The sequence below is a fragment of the Archocentrus centrarchus genome, chromosome 20 (genome assembly GCF_007364275.1).
Source record: "Archocentrus centrarchus isolate MPI-CPG fArcCen1 chromosome 20, fArcCen1, whole genome shotgun sequence".
In the NCBI taxonomy this organism is placed as follows: domain Eukaryota; kingdom Metazoa; phylum Chordata; class Actinopteri; order Cichliformes; family Cichlidae; genus Archocentrus; species Archocentrus centrarchus.
Window position 1 is genome coordinate 10,258,244 of NC_044365.1, and position 22,491 is coordinate 10,280,734.

At 40.2% G+C, this 22,491-nt stretch overlaps 1 protein-coding gene across 1 annotated transcript in view; it reads left to right on the top strand.

Annotated features, from left to right (window-relative positions):
* The first annotated feature begins 1,558 nt into the window (after positions 1-1,558).
* The window catches only part of LOC115799651 (microtubule-associated protein 4), a 119,957-nt gene continuing 99,024 nt past the window's right edge, over positions 1,559-22,491 (top strand). The window contains exon 1 of the mRNA XM_030756889.1: positions 1,559-1,641. The gene's annotated coding sequence lies outside the window, so the exon portion shown is untranslated. The remainder of the gene's footprint in view (positions 1,642-22,491) is intronic.

Here is a 22,491-nt window from a genome sequence, read left to right on the forward strand (position 1 = left end):
AGGAGAACAGTATTCGTCTGACTGCATTGTGCCAAGCATAACGTTTGGTGGAGTGTGGGTTTTTGTTTTTTTTTGTTTTTTATCAGGAGATGGCTCAGCCCTGTGGTTCCAGTGAAAGGAACTCTTAATGTTTCAGGACTCTTAATGCTTCAGGACATTTTGGACAATTTTGGGGATGGCCCCTTACTGTTCCAACATGACTGCATGAGTGCCCAAAGCAGGGTCCATAAAGACACAGATGAGCCAGTTTGGTGTGGAAGAACTTGACCTAACCTCAACCTGATAGAAGACCTTTGGGATTCCCATAAACATATTCCTAAACCTTGTGGAAAGTCATCCCAGAAGAGTTGAAGCTGTTGTGGCTGCAAAGGGTGGGCTGATATCATTAAACCCTATGGATTAAGAATGCAATGCCACTCAAGTTCATATGTGTGTGAAGGGAGACGAGCTAAATCTTTCAGCAAAATAGTGTATATGGGATAAAGGGAAGACACCTTTATAATATACAGAATAAAGTGGGTCCAAACAAGATAATAGGTTAAAACAGAATGAAATATTTCTTAAGAACAGTTCACAAAGGACTAAATGCAACCATGCAATTAATAAGACAACAGTGTGAGGGATACTAAGAGAATGAAAATGGAGTAGATATCAATGAGCTAGAGAAACCCTTAAAGAAAATCTAGAAGTAAGAGTGTACAAGAGATGAATTTTAATAGTTGCATGTGTGCATATACGCGCACAGGTTTGCATATTTGAGTCTTGCAACCACACTACAGCCAAGCAGGTGGCGGTAAGAAACATAAATGTTGGATGTCAGATGGTTAGAAGAAGAACTGCCTGTGATGTTTGCGCTTTTCGCCATAAGGCGTCACTATCGACCAAGACTATGTAAAGTGGAACCATTTTTCTGCTTTTCAGCGATCTCGCCACCAGAAGCAAAGCTTTATGCCTGCAGTCTGAGAATCGGATACAGTGGATTAGGCAATTACTTGAAGACATGCATTCTGTGGCTGTATATCCGCTAGTAATTCTGCCACAGTTAGTTTTAATTGAATCGGACACATTTTGTCTTTAGTACTTCGGTTATTTCTGTCCCCACCCCCACCTCCAAACAAAACTACTTATACTTGTCCCTGTTCCATCAACATTAATGCACACGTGTGGTTTATACTTTCCCCTGAGTCTCTGTCATTTTCTACAGTTCCCGTAATTCCTGTTTACCAGGTGCCATTCCCTTGATCAGGGCGGAGTAAGGGCGTCTTCCTGGGCTGTGGCCGTATCCACATCCGAGTCCGTTCCCCGAGGCGGTTGGACCGGCACCGTCCCGTAAAAGGAGTCAAACTTTTCTATTGTATGCAGACAGTGTCTGTCAAAAGTGCATTCAGTAAGTAAGGGAGCTGCCCGGGATTCAGATGTTTTGACTGGACAACAAGGCTGTCGAATAGAGTTTAGCCTTCATGTGATTGGATAAAAGGAGAGCCAGTCAGTGTATCGGTCGGTGATTGGACCAGAGGAAGCCCTGGGGGAGGGGCATAATTATTAGCGTCCAGCAGAGTATACGCTCGGGTGGGTGGATCATAGTGGTGACAGCGACGATCCGAGACTGTAGACAAACTGTCAAAAAGGACACAAGTAACGGTGAGTTACGCTGAAAAATGACCGTTCCGCTTTGTTTGGCGTGTGTGGTAACGTGCACTGTACGCAGCGAGCGCAGAGTCGGTGGGTGGATAGCCGCAGTCTTTGTAGCAGTGAACTGACGGTGATTTTGGATGAGTGAGCTCACAGGACGCATCGTAGCAGCGACGGTGTACGGGTGTAGGTTAATGCTGCCTTCAGGTGCGCCTCGGACACTTTTATTTTCTGAAAAAAAGTCTGCAGAATTTACCATGTTTATCCCTTAGGCTAGTTAGCGTGTTGTCATTGTGAGTTTGTTTAAGGTTTTATTTCTTCCTCTGAAGAAATCTGCTTTCCCTTCTTATTGTCACAGTTGTGAGCAGGTCACGTGCATCTGTGCCGATGTTCCCGACAGCTATAGAGACAGCATGGTGAAGTTGCTCTGTCACCGTAGACCGACACAGTTACGCAAGCTTCTCCTCTATATATTTATTTATGCGTTGCATCTGTCCATTCAGTTACAGTCTGTAAGAAAGGTTCCGTGAATAAAAAGCAGTCCTCGCTGTACTGTGCTGTTGTAGTACATGATTGTAGGTCTCCTCCGTGCTTTAAGGAGGACCGAATACACGAGCTGGTCCCCAGGAAATTTTGAGCATCCAGCAATTGATTTCCTGCATTCTGGTCAATTTTTCTGCACATATGTGTAGCTTTTTTGCATTCAGTCATGGTAACACCGATTTTATTCATGTAAATAAAACCCTCAGAGTTAAAATAAATAAATAAATGAAAGCAACAGAAGTGCCAGAAGCTGCAGTTTTTGTGGTAGCCATTTTTGAAGCTGGCTCCAAAAGTAAGTCAATCCCTATAGACTCATGTCAAAATGCCCAACAGAACAACATTAAAAAGCACATTTACAGCGTGCTACACAAACAGTTTCACTCTCTATGGATAGAAACTGTATGGTTGGTGTCAATGATGACTTGGCATTCATCCCGCACATCCAGATATGGTCACATCTGGGTCCAAAAAACAATCTGTAGGGGTCATATTTGGGTTTCATAACGCAAAACCAGTAGGTCTTTTATATACTGTTTGTGAGGAAAGCATAAAACTCAGTTCAAAACTGCACAAAACTTTGCGCACATTTCTGTATTTTAAAAAAGTGCGTGCATTTGAGATGCGCTGTCAAAGCTGACTGAATCAAGGAGGATGGGCATAACCTGGTCTGTTTTATTCTGGCTCCTGTGTGGTAGGTGTGTGAATGATTGTGTTTGTTTGTGCCAAGGACTGTTACATCCAGCACAGGAGGTTTAGTAGTTGCATGAACGCAAAATGTAATCATTCATCTTTCAAAGGCATTTCTCAATGACTAATGTTTTAGCATGGGGATGCAGTTGCATGTTTTCCAGTTATTGTGAGACTATTCTGTGTGCCTATCTTTGTCATGCACTCTCATTGATGACACATCCAGTTTGAAGAGAGATACTGTATCTGCTGTCACTGTTGTTTTAGCTCTTATTACAGGCAGCATGGAGGTACTGGGAGGTGTCTCTCTACAGAAGCACACACACTAAAATGCTCAATTTAAGTTTAATATGTGGTTGTGGTAAAAGGGCTAGTTAATGTGTTTGCAGTCATAATCCTGATAAAGATCATGCTCATTTTGGTTAAACTGAGTATGATATTCTTGATGTTGGGAATAGTTGTTTAATGGTTAAAAAAAAGCTACCCTATTATGGTAAAAAATTAGGGTGGCAACATAGTATCGGCTGAATATCGGTGTGAGAACATATCGGCCTTCCTGACTGATGTCAGTATATCTGCAAATAAGATGGAATTTACTGATGTCACTGACCCATATTTATCTGTCGTGTCACACTATTTTTGCTCTGGCCAAATGTTCAAGGATAGTGTGATGAAGAACTGAAAGACTGTTATATATCACAATGGAGATTTTTTTCCTTGGAACAAACTGAGGGATAAATAAAAGTTACTAGCTAGCTAATTATGCGTCAGTGCATCCTGTCAAACATTAGTCATGATTACTTTGGTCAATATCGATTATATGATTATTGAACATTATTAGTCACTGGCTTTCGAAACATTATGAAAAAAACTCAGCTGTCTTTACAGCAGAGTTGATGACACCTTGATGCCCCCCAGAAGACATCAAGGTGACTGTGTCTGGGTATCTCTTCCTCGACTGCTGCCTTAGTGACCTATATGCAGATAAGCATTAAAAAAAATCGATGAGAAACTCTTAACAGTTCATTTTCTTGAACTTTAAACCTAATCCAAGTGAAGACAATTTGTAAAAAAAAATCTACAGTTGCTTTGAAAAAAGGTTCTCCACAAACGGTTGCAAAAAATTTCAGAAACAGTCCCAGTATCGTCACGTCTTGTCAGGATTTTTATCATGATCCCACAGATAGTTGCTTGATAGCATCAACTTATTAGCCAAGAATATACACAAAATTTCTCATGACCTGTAGTACTGAGAGGATTATTAGTGCAGGAACACATCATCCATATGTTAAATCTGAGCTGTCTCAAAGTGTTCTAACCTGCTTCATGGTAAACTTTTAAGCTTTTGAGGGGTGAGAGACGTTCACTGTATTTATAACACAAGACAAAAACAAGAGCATTGATGTGAAACAGAGTAAATCACAATAATCTTTTTATTTCAGATGTCTTTTCATAGTCATTGGAAGCCAAATTGTCATTGAAAATAAAATTAACTGAACTTCACAGCTGTAATCCACTGTTCCCTTAAAAGCTTGAAACCACATCTGTCCCTCTTAATTACTGGGCGGAGCTTGCTCAGTTTTTCTGATTCAGTAATGATCGAGTTCCTATCAACTTCATCCTTTCATAAAGAGTCAGTGTTCAGGCAACAGGATTAGATCACTACACGTGACAATGAAAATCCAGCTGAAGGTGAATCTTCATTATTTCCAGTGTTTGCCGTCTTAATTTCATTGTTTGCAAAGATCTTTCGAAACTATGTTTGGAAAATGAAAATTAAGGAAACATAAAAACTAAATATTTTGGACTTCAGCCTGAGTCACACATGATCACACAGGAGTTGGATGCTGATACTCAATGCTGGGATGTTTCAGAGCCCTGATTGCCTTCCCAAACTTACAGACTAGAGGGATGTTTCCACGAGGTTACTGTCCAATATCAAGTAACAATTTGTGAACAACTTTGTTTTTGATTTTCAATCGGAAGTGTGTGCTGTTCCAAAGATGTGTGCATTGTCTCCATTGCACACCACCTCACCACCTCCACCTGCACTGCAACATAACTGTATAGTTTTACCACAGAAATTGATATAAAGAGGACTCACAGCAGAGAGGATTGACCCTCTCTAGCACCCTCCCTCCCTTCATCACTCCTTCTATCCAGATTACTCTCCAATCCTCCACCAGCCAGATTACTGAGTGGTGGGGAAATAAGAGGTGGGACTGATCTAAGGCCCTGAATTCATTATGGACCTGATCCAGTCACATCCCTAAAACATCCTGATACTTGTCATTTTGCTGTAAATCTACCATCAGTGATCAGGTATTAGGTCTGAAGGTGGACAGTTATCAAATAGTGGTGTTCCTCTGGTGAACTACTGTCATTCCAACTATAACGAGAGGCTAAAATGAGCAGCAACAGACTGTATGTGTGTGATATCATAGATGAAAGTATGAAATCCTCCCTGAAGTTTCTGTTTGCCCTCCCTCCCAGTTCTCCCACTCTCTGTACAAAGAAACAAATGACGTTGGGAGAAACGGATGAAAGTTGTGCATGTCTCCTGAAGCACTGTTTTGTCAAAGAGAAAAGTGTCTCTTCCAGAGCTTCTTATTTAGAACCACATTTATTTAGTTTAGACTGTGAGTTAAATTAAGCAAATGAAGTACAAGGCCACACTGTACATCTCCTGTTCTTTGTGTCATAGAAACAGTTGTGTACTTTTGGTCAAAAGTTTTACTCATGTTAAGAGAAACTACCAGAAAAGGTGTTTACTGTAACTGCTTTATAGAAGTACCGCAGCACAGGGTCTGTCAGAGCAGATTTCCAGAGGAATATCTGGTTTATTCCCTTCCTATTTTATATATCTACAAGTTCTAGTCCAACCTTTCAGATTCTACTACAGTATATCTGTCACTGTCTGATCATTCACCACTGTTTAGGCACACTGTAACACCTAGGAGCTTCAGATAATGCTCAAACTAGTTTTAAAGTTGTGGACAGTTTGAATTTCTTCAGTGTTCTGGACTGAAATCGGACTTAACAGTAGCCTGCTCCTGAATCTTGTGAGCAGCCATGTTGAAAACTTCTGCCCTTGTGTGACAGGACTAGCTGCCTAAATAAACATGTCAATCAAAGCATGTTTGCCAAAATCTGATCAAAGTGTGACAACTAGGGCCCATTATACCTGCTGCTGTCGCCTTTGTGAATTGTGGTGCATGCCAAAATTGAAGCTACACCTGTTGGCGCAAGCTACGCTTTAGTTTTGTTATGGCTGGTTGTGCACCTCTCAGTTTTTGGAACCCTGTGCGGGTGGTGCAGTTCATGCCACTGGATGCCAACTCGATTTATTGTCATAATAAATTTCCAAACTGCAGCTTTTTCTGTTGGCCAGGGACTGAAGGAAAAAAAAAACCTTTGTTATATGGGCCGGCCCATGTATGGTGAAAGCTCTTTGACGTGCCATTACTGGATTGAGTTCACCTTTTTCTTTTCCAATACTGTAGCATGTGAAGGATGATCATAGAGTGCAGAGGTTTATTTCCTGTTTTAATTCTCTCTAGCCTTGGGTGGACTTACTAATGCTGCTTTTATCTTTTTTTAGATTGCATTGTCTTTAAATAAATAATCAGCCAAAAGCAGGCACGGTCTACTCCCTTCTTGGAAGTCTATTGCACTCAATTGAAAAATGATTTAAAAGAGAATGCATTTTTTCAGACAACAGTCAAGAGTATTTTCCCCGGGAATGAGACACACTGACTGGTAGGCATAGTGGCCAATAGAGTAGCTTTTACCTATCTGAGTGGCAGATATATTTGTGCAGGGTAAATTTTGAACATTTTAGAATGAACAGATCAGTTCACAAAAACTGAAAAAATATTCATATAAATACCAGATTTCATGATCAGTAAAAGGTAGTATTTTATCATATTGAAAGCTCATTGCAGTGCAACAAATGTAAAATAAATAAACTAAATATGAATGAAATCAAAAGCAGGGTGAAGATTAGAAAAAAAGATCACTTCAGGTGAGACGGTTACTCTGTAAACTTGTTTGGTGAAGTATTTTAGATAATCTGCAGGTGGAGGGAATTTCTACTTTATAAATTATGGGCATGACAGATTTTCATGGACTTAAGATCAAAAACTAACTCCACATTAGTAGAGGTCCCCAGGTAATACTAGCCCCAAATGAATAGAGCTTTTGTTTAGCTGGTGTCAACCTGCCATGAATCCTGTGCAAATAGGGTTCAAGCCATAAGGCTTTAAACTAGGCCTGCATCTATTTTAGCAATCGACCAGCGACTCTAGTTAGAGGTTGATCGCCCAGCGCTTCACCGAGCTGAGAATTTCAGCTGTTAACTATCAGAACGGGTCGCTATCACCACAGTTTGCAAGTGGGCCATGAGCACTAGCAAGCGGTTGTCTGGTACTGAGGGGGCTGGCCTGTGAATTTTTCGGGCTATAACCCTGATTGATTATACTAGCAAATATAATAAGGTATACATACAGCCTAAACTAAGGCAAAAAATAAAATAGCTTTTACTCTGTCCTCTTGGAGTGATTTCTTACATCAGTAGGAAGCAAAAAAAAAGAGTTCTGACAGTGTTGTGTCTCCTGGTTGAGACAAATTTGGTGTGTTCATGTGTATGTTTTTTTGTGTGTGTGTTTGTCTGTATGTTTAAGTGTGTTAGTGAATAAGTCAATATGTGTATTGTAAACATATAAAGGAGCATGAAGAAACACGAGCATATCAACATTCTCAGAACTGAGGTTTGTCCTGTGCTCTGATGCAACATTTCCTGCTGCAGAAAACAGACGTTATGATGGTGTAGATGTTAATAATTAATCCATCCATTCATCCATTTTCTTCCACTTATCTGGGGCTGGGTCACAGAGGCAGCAGCCTAAGCAGAGAAATCCAGACCTCCCTCTCCCCAGCCACCTACTCCAACTTATCTGGGGTAACTCCGAGGCGTTCCCAGGCCAGCCGAGAGATATAATCACTCCAGCCTGTCCTGGGTCTTCCCTGGGGCCTCCTCTCACTAGGACATGCCAGGAACACCTCATCCAGGAGGCGTCCAGGGTTAACTAATGTTAATAATAATTCAGTGTCCAACCCAACAGCCCCAGGTCAGTGGCTAAGAGTTTTACTGGCCCCGTGTGTGTGTGTGTGTGTGTGTGTGTGTGCGTGTAGTCAAAAGTTTGGGTGAGTATGTCCAAACTTTTGACTGGTACTGTATATAGCTTTTATTTTTATATTTTTAAATATTGAGATTTTATATATATTTTATCCATCCATCCATTTTCTTCTGCTTATCCTTTTCAGGAGGTGGGGGGGCTGGAGCCTATCCCAGCTGTCATAGATCTAACACAGAGAGACAGGCAACCATTCACACTCACATTCATACTGTACCTATATGCAAATTTGAATCACCAATTTACCTAACCCTGTGGGTTAGGACTGTGGGAGGAAACCAGAGAACACCCACACGGAAAGGTCTGGGCCAATGCCCCCCTTTAGTCTCACCCCTGCTTGTTGCAGGTATCGCTTCCATATAAAGCAGGATAGCTGCCATCAGCCTTCATCAAGCTGTCTAATTTAAAGATCGTATTAGACCAAGTTAATAATTGACGTGCATATTTTATTTCAATGTCCAAAAACTGGGGGCTATAGATTTTCTCTGTGTAAAATAAACATTGGTGGATGGGATCAGCTACAAAGTTCCCTCTTCTTTACATTTGAGCTTGTTGATCACGTGGTTTGATGAGACTCCCTCCCTCCAGCTGTTTCCCAGTAAGCTTTTAATGGTGATTACAGGACCAAGTGCTGCTGTTTTGGATGCTAGAAAAACATTTTCTTTGACTCCACCTGAGCTCACTGCCTCAGTAACAGTTCCACCTCTTTGCGCTCTGCTGTGTATGCAGACTCCAGCTCCACGTTAAACTGTGACAGCATCATCTTCACTGCTGCTGTTATGGTATCAGTCCTTTTGTTGAAAAAAACAGGGGCTCCATGGACTTAATGTTGTGATACTTTTTATTCACACGTGTGCTCCTAAATAGCCTATTGCAAGTCTATCTTTAGTTGCAAATGTGAGTGAAATGCTTGGGCTTACATGGTGACCACTAAGTGCTACAGATTCATGGATTAAATGAAGCATCGAAGCAAAAAAAAATTGCGTTGAGAATTTTTTTATAATGGAGTTATTCGAGTTACTCGATGAATTGTTGTTAAAAAAAATATTAGCTGTGGTGTTACAGCTACATATCCGTAAGGTCAAACCTACTCAAGCACTGGTTCATTCAGTGTAAACAAGATTAAATGACAGGCCTAAACAGTGTTGCCCAACCATGGCTGCTCCACTCTGGCATGAGGCACCTGTTGCTATTAGTGCATGGACAGAATGATTCACAGAATATTGTGTGATCAGTTGGAGATAGTTATGCCACATATATAACAATGCTGCTCTTAAATATAATGCTGCTCTTTTTTAAATATAAATGGGATTATGTGTAATAGTGAAAGGAGGATGCGCATGTGTGGTGTGATGTTGGGGATAGAAGTGACAATAAAGACTCCTTATCCTTATATCCAGTTAATAGAAACTCATTCATATAAGGAGACAAATATGATGTTGTTTCCATTACTGCCCAAAATAAAGACAAACCACATGAAGTCTCCTCTTCTGAATTTTGCCAGTGGCTCCAAGGTAGATGTGTAACATCAGGTGGTGACAAAATCAGTGCTGGCCCAGTTTATTCTACCTTTGTCTATGGTATGGCCTGCCTGCGGTCCTGATCTCAACCTCATCGAACACTTGTGGGATCAGCTTAGGCGTGTTGTTCGTGCCAGAGTGACCAACACGATCACACTAGCTGATTTTTGACAAACGCTTGTTGAAGAATGGGATGCCATCCCACAGCAGTGTATGGCATGAGGAAGGAGGTGCCAGGCTGTTGTAGCTGTGTACAGTTCTTCCATAGCTACTGAGGCCTCTGTTGGTCAAATGAATACATTGTTAAATTGCCAATATGTCTTGTTTCTTCAGACTTCAATCATTCAACCCAATAAACAACACCAAACAAGAGTGAGTAGCAGAATTAGCTGTTTGGCATTGAAAGAGAAGGTTTGGCAAGTTCTTCATAGACACACCCAACATACTAAACTCTGCTGCTCAACCCACAAATGCATTTTCTTTACAAATGTGGCACCATTTAAGGGGAAATAAACAGTATGAGATTTATTGCTTTCACTAAATCTTGAATCAGCTTTAGATATTTTTAAAGATCTACACAATTATGGACAATTATTTTTTTCCACTTTGTGGTTTAGTACTCTTCACCATGACACCTGAACCAAACCTCTTCCCTCATCCTCTCACCATGTCTGGCTGGGCATCATGATTTATCTTTTATTTTAGTCTTAAAATATGTCAGAGAAGACCTCTTGCAGTCATGTGAAACTGGAATATTAAGTTTTCAAGGAAGAGCCAGTTAGAAGTAGAGCTCAGAAAAGCTAATTTGTGTTCCACAGTTAGGATCATCCCACTATATCAGGATATTGTCGTCAAGGTCATTCTAGCCTCTGTCTAGGAATCAGGAAGCTGAGGAAATCCATCATCCGTGTCTCTCTGCTGCCAAACAATGCCTGTGCAGAGGGCAGTTTGGTTTGGGACAAGGACTTATAATACTTACATAATGGTGCTTTCTCTGTTTGAAGTTGACCGTTTTTTTGTTTTCTGTGAGGTAAAAATCAGTTTTTGTTCATTAACAGTTCAACACAGAGTACTCTTTGGTTGCATGGGTGGGACAACTGTCATCCGAACTGTTATAGATTTTCAGATCTCCTCCTTATTAAGTCTGACTGTCAGATCAAGGACGATGGGGGTGCTGGCCGTTTGAGGGGTGTAACAGCAATGGGGGTCAGGAGTTACAAATCTTTCTGTACAAATTCTATTTGTTTAAAAAAAAAAAGGAAATAAATAATTGAAATTATTAGAAGTTCATTTGACTTATTATGGATCTCAAAAGAAAGGAAAAGCAGCCAGGTCTTCATATTGACCCTCACTTCGCAGACCTTTTAGGGATGCTTGAAAATGTTACTGTGCCCGCTGCCTGGGAATTGTACAGGACTTGAGCACTACCGTACACTCCACCACACAGCTTGAAAGCATTTAGGACCGGAAGTGATCAGTACTCCGCATCACATTGGTAAATATCTCTGGTTCTGCTGGTAACAGCATTGATCCTGATTATGTAAGAAATAAAATGTAGTTTACTGTAAAATCTTTAGAATTATGATTCACTGATCATGACTGTGAGAAACACTTTTCCACTCTCTGAACCAAACTAAAGTGGCTGGGGTTGAGCCATTTTATATCAAAGCATCAGTTACAAGTCAGTATAACTTTTGTCTGTTCTCCACTGTTGTCACAAGTTTGCAATTATTAAAGATATGTTTATCTTCCAAGAGTATTCAGCCAAGTGTGTTGGCAGAGGAGCTTGTATTTAAGCAGGTGGTCAGGTCGTAGCCTGTCCAAACTTCAAATGATTTTTGATCTAATTGGAGTTCATGCTGTTCACTATCAGATGATTTGTTGTTTTGTAATGCTATTTGAGCTCATTAAGAATTATTTTAAGGAACTAAGAGTAAATTTGTGATCTCAGTGCTGTGTCAGATCCTGAGCCTGTTGTCATCTGGTGTGAGTTCAAACAAAAAGAAACACTTTTTCTTCCATGAAGAGAGAAGACGACATTTTTCAGCTCTCTGCTTTAAATAATTAGTTATCATTATTGATTTCATATTGAGTCAATATGGCAGATATTACGTGTTGTGGACCGTTATGGAGGTCTGATTTCTCAGGGGATGCCAAGCCATTTAGAGCTGCAGTTCTTTTGCTTCATCAGTGGGGTTTGGCATCTCAAGGAAAAGAGCAAAAGCAGAATTTGATTTTTAAAAAATGCCATATTCTTTAAGTGGTTTACACATTTGCTTAACAAGTGAAAGATCCCCCAGTTCAGTCCTGAGAAGGCACAAATCTCTTGGGGCTTATGTCAAGATGAGCATCCGGCATAAAAATCTGCCAAATCAGATCCACAGAGCTGTGGCATCTCTTTGTGAATAAGGGAGCAAGTGAAAGTAGCTTTATTTTATTCAGCCATTCTTTGATTTTTCTAGATTCTGGCCCATTACGAGTGTTAGCTCGGTTGTTTTGAAGAAAAAGTCGAGTCTTGGTGGCCGCGTCAGTGGCATCTGTTCCACAGAAACTGTAACGTTGGCTAAAGCTTGAGAATCATGTGATCTAGGATGCTCAAATTCACCCCATATATGTGTACACATGTACTAAAAATTTCAGACAAGTTCCAATCTAGATGACCTTGACCTAAAGGTTAAGGTCAGAGATCAAGTTTTTGGAAAATCTTGTGAACGTGATAACTCAAGAATGATGTGACCTAGGATGTTCAGATTCACACCATAGATACATACTGTTCAAGCTAGACCCATCAAACGTCACACACTTTACTACAGTATAACAGCACTTTGACCCCCACCACCACCCCTATGAACCCAAAACAGCCAAACCATTGGCACCCGCTCAGCGGTGCTCTTATTTATCATTTATACCTTTATGTACTTATATTTACACTTTTTAAAGTGACTGTTAGCCCATACCAGTGTTTTGTATTAAACCCTTTGTGCTAAGAAAACAGAAACCTTAAAAGTAATTTAAAAAGTCATTCTGATCTTTATCACACCATCTTTTAGCATTAAGCCGGTGCAAAATTAATGTGACACAACAGATGAACATTGACCACTGATGTAATTATTTGCAAAAGACACACTGATACCAGGGATTGGTACTGAAATCAGCTTTGTTGACTGCCAACAGCTTATCAAGTCCTCATGTTCTCTGAGAAACAATCTGACTAAGCTAGTTTTTTTTTTTTTGATTAGTTGATCTTTTATGAAGGAGCCCCTACGCTTTAGGGGCTTTCACACAGGATGTGGAGTGCATTCTGCACTGCTCGAGACAGCCACAGAGGATAGGGCAAAATAGCCAAAGTTTTCAAAACTTCCAGCAGGATGTCAGTCTGTTTTCTATACTTCATGTGCTCATTCTTTTGAGAGCTTTAACACATCTGTACAGTTACACACAGGGACACACAACAATTTGAAGCTGTGTTCACACACAGTGCCTGTCTGTGTCTATGTGACTGTTAAAACACACCTGGTGTGTCTACTCTTGGACGCCTGTGTCTAAGAAAGTGTCTTTCCTCCTCTTGGTCTCAATATAAACATGATACAAACCGTGTGTTGTATAATTCAGTGAATTTAAATGCAGAATTACAGCTGTTCTTCCATTTACCTTCCCTGCCTGCTGCTGGCTGGGTGCCTCTTGTTTATTACCCGTGTGGGCAGTCGTCACAGCGTGCAGTTCAAAGTTCTAATTTGTTGCCATTAAAGTAATGAATTTCAGACCACAGTGTAGCATGTGCAAAGCCCTGCATGAAAACGTCTTTGTCAGAGTGGGAGATGAACAACATGGTGTAGCAACCAACAACCAACTAGTTTCCAAGTGTGGCATTGAGTGATCCCTAAATAACTTCAGCAGACCAGAGTGCCATGGACTTTCCACAGTGTCATTTATATGCCTTAAGGGACAGTTAATGTTTTTTACTATACTGCATTAAATCCTAATATCTCACATTTCTTTTGGAGTTGAACCATGAAAAACATGATTTTCAAAGGTGGAGGTTCTTTGATCATTTGGTGATTTCATACAGCTCTATCTCACAGGCAGCTAGACACACACTGATGCATCCATGTGCACATTGCGCGTGTGTGTGTGTGTGTGTGTGTGTGTGTGTGTGTGTGTGTGTGTGTGTGTGTGTGTGTGTGTGAGCACGCATTAGAGGGGGAGGTGGAGTCTGAGCTTGCGTGACAAGGGCAGATTGAATGAATGAAATGATGGAGGGATGGAGCGTGGAGGTGAAGAATGGGATGGTACAGAGTGAGCCGGTCACTGTAATCCCCCCCCCCTCCTCTCCTTCCCTCCAATGGTAGCAGCTGGACCAACATTTTAGCAGCCAGGCTTTACTGCTGTCAATCAGACCCTCTGGGAATTATACAGCAGGCCACAGAGCTGGATGTCACACAGTTGAATGGCTAGGTAGAGTCACTGAGGTGGTTAAGAGGTGTCCTCTAGACAATTAAATACAGAGAGTTTGATAACATTGTGCTGCTGAACCATTTTAAAAAAGATATTTCGTTCCCTTCTGTTGTCTTTTTTTTTTAACCTTCACTAATCATTTATGGTCTCGGAACTTTGATAAGTTTTAAAGTGAAAATCCGCACTTGTCCTTGTTTGTTATATTCGTTCATTACATTCAGCTCCATTTACCAAAGAGAAAGCTAGTGACGCAAAGTGCATGATGTAATCCTGAGGCCCAACTCATATATCATCACTGGGGAGAAAGGCAAAGGAAGGAAGTTTTAAGTGAGGGAGAACACTTGTATGGAAGACAAGTACCAAAAATACAGTGAAGCTAAAAACACAGAAACCCTGAAGACCAAGAGATAAACTACTCACTTAAAAAAGATTGAGACTTAATGTTACAAACTCAAACAGTTGAGTGGACAGTCCAGCTCGCCAAATGAAGAGTGGTGTACTAGTTTTGTATATGACTTTTCATTATATAATTACTCTAGTGTTCTTCAGTCTCAGCTTTAAGGTTGAAATTCAGGTTGCCTTTATCCAATGACTTTTCACACACTTTATCAAGTTATAGATTTCATTTTAAATAATAACAAGAATATGTATTTTCTAAGCACTGACATCATAATTCAGTAATTTCCTTTGGTAGTTGTTACAACTTCAGATCTTCTTAGGTAAGTCTCTAAAGGCTTTGCATACCTGGATTTAAGCAGTTGATTCTGCAGATCCTCTCAGCCTCCTTCAGAAGTGCCATCTTCAGGCCTCTCCACAGATTCTCTGTGTGTTTAAATCGGGGCTTTTTGCTAAACCACTCAGGGACAGTCCTGAAGTCACTCCAGTGTTACTTGGCTGTGTGCTCTGGTCAGATAAGGCATGGATTAATGCAGTTTCCCTGACCTTAGTGCTAAGAAACATCAGCCATTGTATGATGCTGATACTACCATACTTCATTGGGGCCACTTGGGGTGGCTGTAGCTCAGGAGGTAGAGCAGGTCACCTACTGATCGGAAGGTCGGCAGATCGATTCAAGTTGAAGTATGAATGTGTGTGAATGTTAGTCAGTAAGCACTTAGCTTAGTTAATCATGGAAGTGCTTGTATGAATGGGTAAATGTAAACGTGTTGCTTTGAGTGCTCAGACAGAGTAGAAAAGCGCTATATAAGAACCAGTCCATTTATCATTCACTGCTCTGCAGAGAATTTCGGAGGCTCTGCTAGAATAAATGCTGGGTTCTCGATAACCTCCCAGAGCCCTTCTTTCTCAGTTACTCAGTTGGTCAGAGGGGCAACACTAGGGAGACTAAAATCTTGACTAGAGACTAAAATCTTCATTTTCTTCAAGGCCACTCTGAACCTAGAAATACTCAAAATTTTAGACACGTCCCTCATCCCACTACAGTGTATGTACACATCTTCACATCTAGCTCTATCTATCTGTGGCTATTACATTTACCACAGATGGATTTCAACTAAGGTCAGCAGCTTGAATTAATCTTAAAGCCAATAGGTCAAAACTGACCTCAAGTCAAAAAGCTTTATATTTTGGGCTGCTTATGAGATGTAAATACATTTTTAGACCGCAAATTGTGGAAAACTGCCGGTTCATGATCGGGTTTTTTGTAAAAAATGCAGTATACTGAGGCAGAGAATTAAAATAGTGGGTTTGAGCAAAGGGCTTATGGAATCCAATTTCCACTGGACATTTGTAGAGTAAGCATGACAGCACTTCAGAGGAGGCGAGTCCAAGAGCAAGTCAAGGGGTCACAGTTTAGACATTTCTGTGATAACAGGAAGACAGAGAGGAATGAACATCAAGACTTTCTTTGTAATCATTCACCCTTTTAGTATTAGAAGATTTGTAATTCCCATGGCAGGGTTCCAGTTTGAAAGTTTCGTTTTCAGACAACTCTTTTAGACGATTTGAGTTACTCATCAATAAACAAAAGGTCAGTAAGATCACAGTTCTCAATTAGACACAAATGAAAGGAAATGGTAAATGGACTAGCTCTTATATAGCGCTTTTCTACTCAGTCTGAGCACTCAAAGTGCTTATACAACACGTTTGCATTTACCCATGCACACCCATTCATACAAGCGCTTCCATGATTAATTAAGCTAAGTGCTTTTATTAGCTAACATTGACACACATTTATACTCCGACAGAACGGTCGGAGAGCAATTTGGTTAAGTATCTTGCCCAAGGATACATTGGCATGTAGCCTGGAGTAGCCAGGAATTGAACCGCTGACCTTCCGATCAGTAGGTGACCTGCTCTACCTACTGAGCTACAGCCACCCCCATGGTCAACTCAAACAGCAAATCAAACAGCCATCTGGACAATTAACGTTTTAAAGTCAGTCAAGTCGCGGAGCAGAGAAATACCTTCTGGTCATAAAGGACAGAATGGCATGTCCTAGCCCTGTATGAGTGTGTCTCCACTACCTGTGTGTTTGTTTTAGGATTAGAGATTGACCTGTGTGTGTGTGTGTGTGTGTGTGTGTGTGTGTGTGTGTGTGTGTGTGTGTGTGTGTGTGTGTGTGTGTGTCCGTCCTGCTTTGCATTCCATTGCGATGTGTAAGCATCAAATTGCAACAATAGGGCACAGTGCATATGTGCATGAGACCACAAGGACATACAGGGTATTCATTCAGTGACTGGTGCTTTGTGTGTGTGTGTGTGTGTGTGTGTGTGTGTGTGTGTGTGTGTGTGTGTGTGTGTGTGTGTGTGTGTGTGTGTGTGTGTGTGTTCTCCAGAGAGAGAGAGGAGGACATGAAATAGTGTGTGTGGACATCACTGCCTGTCTATCCGTCCATCCGTCTCTCCATCGTTCTATCGCTGCTCACTAATTTGCACTGTAATGGGCTGCAGCAAGTGCTGAATTATAAAAACATGTCCTGAGAGTCCTGTGTAATTCTGTTAGGGGTAGAATACAGCTCTCACTCACACACACGTACCATACACACACAGTCAAATGCCAAACACTAGCCCTTTCACTTAGCCCTGAAATGGGCCCACTGTGGGCTCTTATGTGAATGTGTGAGCAGCAGGACACATGCTCAAACACAGCACACATATTAACATTACCTTAAGTGGAGCTCTGTGAGGCAAACATCAAAGGCAGGCTGGTTGCTCAGATCAAATAAAAATGGGCACACATTCAGACCTGCTTAAATAAATTTCATTATAAATTATCTGCACCATTATTGTGACATCAGCTTTCGGTATGATCCGTTCCAGTGTCATTCTCCTACATTTGATATTATTTATTTAATATGAGTAAATATAAACTTAGAGTGAATATGGAGACCTTTTACAGTACAAAAACAGTTTTTGATAAGCATACTTCCTGGAAAGAATTTGGAGAATTGAAAGTATTGCTCAAATTTGCTTCACAAGATCAGACTCCACTCAGCACTGGAAAAAAGTGACGTCACAGTTCCAGAGTGAGTAATAAATGAGTGTTAAACAGAGCCATTGCACACTGTCACTGTTGTATAAGAGTGTTGCTGTAGTTCGTTGTCAGATCATATAAGACAAAAACAAAATAAGATGATGCATCATAATAATACTAGAATAGTGATTGGCCTGAATACCACGCTAAAACTAGGTATGTGCGCTCGACTTATGTTCCTTCATCATTAAACATTTTTAAAAATGATCATTTTTCAGTGATCATCATTTAACATTATAAGTTCTATACTTTGTTTTTCAGCCATGATAACCATTTTCCATTCATTGCTGTTGACCTATAGGACATTGCATTTCTTGTTGCATGACCATCCAGGATTTCCACAAGTGTATTACAAGCCCAGTGGCCCACCCCTGCCTGGCTTTAGCATCGGGATTTTTATTTATTCATTTATTTTTAAATACAAAAGCTGCAGATGTTACACTAGTTGATGTATCATATTAGCCAACTGCTGGTGTCTGCTGTTTTACACGTTAAAAAATTGTTTAACTCTTTATTTACCACGGGCCCGCTGGTGTCTCAGCAGTGAGACGCTCAGCGTTAACTAGCTGTTCATGACAAGTAAGGACAGGTAATGGGTGGACTGGCAGCGATCACCTGCTGTTAAGGAAATCTATAAATAAGTTTAAAAAGGGAATGAAAAAACAGATCAATATTATTTCTAATACTGTTTTACCTGTTCAGCTGATGAATGTCAATTTATTTTCAGCCTCTTTCACTGATAAGGTGGACTCTCTGCTCAAAGAATGCTAAAAAAAAAAAAGTCTTTGGGTGAATTCTGCCCAAGTGGCGGTTGTACGTAGACAGATGTCTACTCCTAGAAAGATGGACTGCATAGCATCTAGCCAGTTATGTTGTTGATGTAAATGATAGAATAAGAACTCCTCTTGGCCCACATTAGCTGCTTGCTCTGCTTGATTTCCTTATCTTCATCCAACAGGTAAATCAGGGTACTCTGTTAAAGCTGCTTTAGGCTGTCAGCCTTGGCTTCTTCAACTGCAAGCTGCTTTGCTACCCCACCTCTGCCCCAGCTTCTCTTTCTCACATGTCTTTTCATGTCTGTTGCCTGCTCTGCTCTGTACTGTAAAGGAGTTTCTGCTGCCCTGTTCACTTCAGGCCTTTCACTTATGCAACTGAAAGTGAAGAGAGGTTCTAACACAGTCATATTGCTGAGCATAAGTCACTGCAAATTGAGATAAAATCTTTTTTGAAGTCGTCCTGACTCATTACATTTGAACTATTTACAAGCTCTAAGCTGAAGAGTCATTTCACCTAACAGATAGTAAAGATATACACACATTTTTATACTGGCTGCTTTACAATTTTGATTTAGTTTATTAACCTCATGGCATTGTGCAAAAATCCTTTTGGCTAGTAACACACTATTTCTGATTGTCCATGCAGTTCCATTTCTTTTCATTCACTCTTCATCTGTCATGGTTCTTTGTCATTCTCTCCCATATCTCATCATCTGTTTTTGCCATTTACTTGGGAAATCCCTCACAGACACAGGATCTCTGCATTATTCATCTGCACATTCATTATGTACTATATGTGGGGAGTAAGTTGTCATTACATAATGTTCTAGGCCATACGCTTGGGATACACATGCTTATGCTCTTGAAAAGATCTAAAACCAAAACAAAACAAACTGCAAGCCCTCTGTCATCCACGTATGTTCTGTAAACACAACAGATATGACCTTTGAGAACACTCTCTCTCCTCAGTACACTCTGGAGCATATTTTTTAGTCCCTTAGAAGTGCAAAAAACCAGGCCAGGACTGGGCTTCAGTTCCTCATCAGACTGCTTCTGCCCAAGTCACATCAGCCTCCTCTGATGGCGTTGCATCTGAGGGACAGGAGTTATGGAGTCTCTTATGTTAGTGCTAATGTTTTAGGGACCACAGGGATGTTTTATTAGCTGTGACTCAACTAAACTTTGCTTTGGACCTTTTGATATAAAATCTTTTAATGCAGTTAAATATACTAGCCATTTAAAAAAGCGCTAGTTTTATGTCAAGAAATATGTTTTCAATCTTTTTTTTTTTCTCTCTCATCCATTTCCCAGTATCATTTTCATCTCTTAGAAAACACAAACATATTATTTGAGTACTTTCTGGTCTCAGTTGATTAGTTTTAGTCAGTGGCAGGATTGGTGTTTTTTTTTTACCAAACACAAATCAACTCATTTGTACACCTCAGAATTCATTAAGTTTGCTGAATATCAAAAGCAGCTACAACCAATGACCATTGCACAGCTGCAGATTGCACTCATTCAGGAATGGAGAGCAGTGATCAGCACCAGATCCAGACACTTGTGCAGTCCATGCACAGATGGGTAACTGCTTGCATGATATCCAAAGGAGGCCATACCTCATATCAAATGTCTTGTCTGTATATATACATATACAGTGTTGGGCTATAAAATCTGTTCATTAAAATCTAAATTGATTATCTATTCAAACTTGCATTTCTTTTTTTCACTAGTGTATTTGATACAGCTTTTTGTTTTCATGTGAGTGACTCATTATGTGAGTCATCAGTTTCATCAGTTGATGGACTGGGTCTGTATAAGATAAATAACCACCCAACCATTAACTATCTAACTAAAGTCATTTGGACCTTTTTTACAGAAGCATTAAAAATGTGGCCAGCATCAAAAAGGTCCTTGGTTTAAATATGCATGTGCATGTGCATGACCTCCCCAGATGCATTTGGTTTTCTCCCACTCTATAAAGAAATATAGCTGGTTCTTTGGAGACTCTAAATTGCCTGCAGTTTTCGGTGTTTGTCTGTATGGTTAGTTATTGTATGTGTCCTTTGATGTACCTCCAGTCTGTCCAAGGTGTGCCACTCTTCTAGCTCAAAGCATGCTGTGATTGGCAGCATCCCCAAGCAACCCTATAAAGAATAAGGCAGTTATTAAATAAGTCCAATATGCCTCCAAGTCCTCTTGTGGTTGGAAAGCTCCCCGGCAGTCCTGTCATGTCAGTGCATCAAGCTCCATCTGCATGCTGGATCTCCTCCACAGTCCTAAGACATTGAGCTTTGAATTTAAATTTAATTTCTTTTTGTGAAAGAGCACAAAGCTGCAGTAGAGCATAGAGGAATCGAGTTGCTGCAGTCAAAAACATTGCACATTTTCAATACAGTGCCATGATGAACCTATTTACCATCATGTTAGTTCAGGCTGGTGAAGGATTGTCCTTTCTCAGAATGTTACAGTAGAACTCGAGAGTTTCAACCTGTTGGATAAATTCACATTTCCCAAATCTGTTAATGTCAAAGAAAAAGGAGCAAATGACTTGTAGCACTGGGAACACTGCTGATAAGTCTTTACTGCTACTTCAACTCCACATTACAAATTTCAGATGAAACGTGCAGTGTTTGTTATGCTAAATTCTGAATTGTGAAAGTTACTGTTGGTGTCACTTCCATGACTCTGCAATGCTTTCACAGATTACACCTTATAGATTGTGTATTTTATAGTAGTGAAGTGAGCACGCCCTGTACTCGATTACTGCTGCAGTTGTCGCCTGGCTCTTCCTGTAGTACTGCTGTGAAGTACAATTTTGTGGTTAAATTGGGATTTGGCAGTAAAAGACACCCCAAGATCTGATGCAGTGTGAAAAATGGCTCAACACAAGATAACTACTCCGAGCTACACTGGACTTGTTTTCTTTGCAGACAGGCTGTGGTCAGCTTGCCCGTGCTGCTGTTGTGGCTCTGAGATTTACTGCTTTTTGTGGATTTGGCAAACTGTATTATACAGTATATTAGCAGATGTTACATGGGCATGGCGGCTTTCCAACCCCTGCTTTTCATAGTATAAGTGGAATTTGGCAAGTGCTACCAAGAGCATCATCAGCTTAAATTTAGATTGATGTCTGCTGTCCTTAACCTTACAGTGATTGTGGATATGGCAGCCTTTCTTGTACTGTGCCAAAATAGTAAACTTTACCACAATACCAGTACTACTCAGTTTCATAGTCTGCACTTGTTTAAATCTGAGTTTTACATCCTTCACTTACACAAAGACTTTCATCAGGTAGCAGGTAAAACAGCACGTAGAACAAAGGTTTTCATATAGGTTGCTAAAACTATTAAACGTCCCGTTTTGCGTCAGTGAACCTTGTCAAGTGATAGTCTTAAAAAAATACTTTCACTTTGGTAAGTGCTAGAGCTTAGTGAGCCAAACAGGAAAGGAAGTCAGGAGCTATTTTTGGGAGTTCATTTGTACTTTTCGATGGCTTCCAAATGAAGCATTTAAGATACCATGCTTGATAATTGACTTTGGAAATGTCATGTCTTTATTTAACTTTTTAAAATATATTTTTAACAGCAGATTTCCTGGATATTGAAATATTTTTTAAATTAATCAAAAATGTTACATAATGAGGTAGAGGAGTACACAGTGTTACCCTTCGTCTAGGGCAGGGGTGTCCAAACTTGCGGGCCGCTTAACCCTCTTAATTGGAGGGGAAGACAAAATGTCAAAAAAGTAACTTAAAGGGCCAAATTGTATGTTATTTTTGACATCAATTCGCGGACCGGAAGTGGGCGGGGCCGGAAGAGGCCCGCGGGCCGCAAGTTTGGACACCCCTGGTCTAGGGTTACATCTTGTTGACCAAAGGTTCTCTTTACATCATCTTAGCTAAACACTTGTGTTAGTCTGGGCTTTCAAGGAAGTAAAATTAAAAGAACATTGCAAAACAGAGTGTGGTGTAGCAATTTTTTAATCTTAGTTATGTTGTTTGCATATCATTAGATCCCAAAATCCTTGTTTAAAAAAAAAAAAAAAAAAAATATATATATATATATATATATATATATATATATATATATATATATATATATATATATATATATATAATATAACCTGATCAATTGCCCATCCCTGGTTTTAGATGGGCTATAGTCTTAACCAACCAAAATTAAAGTTGTT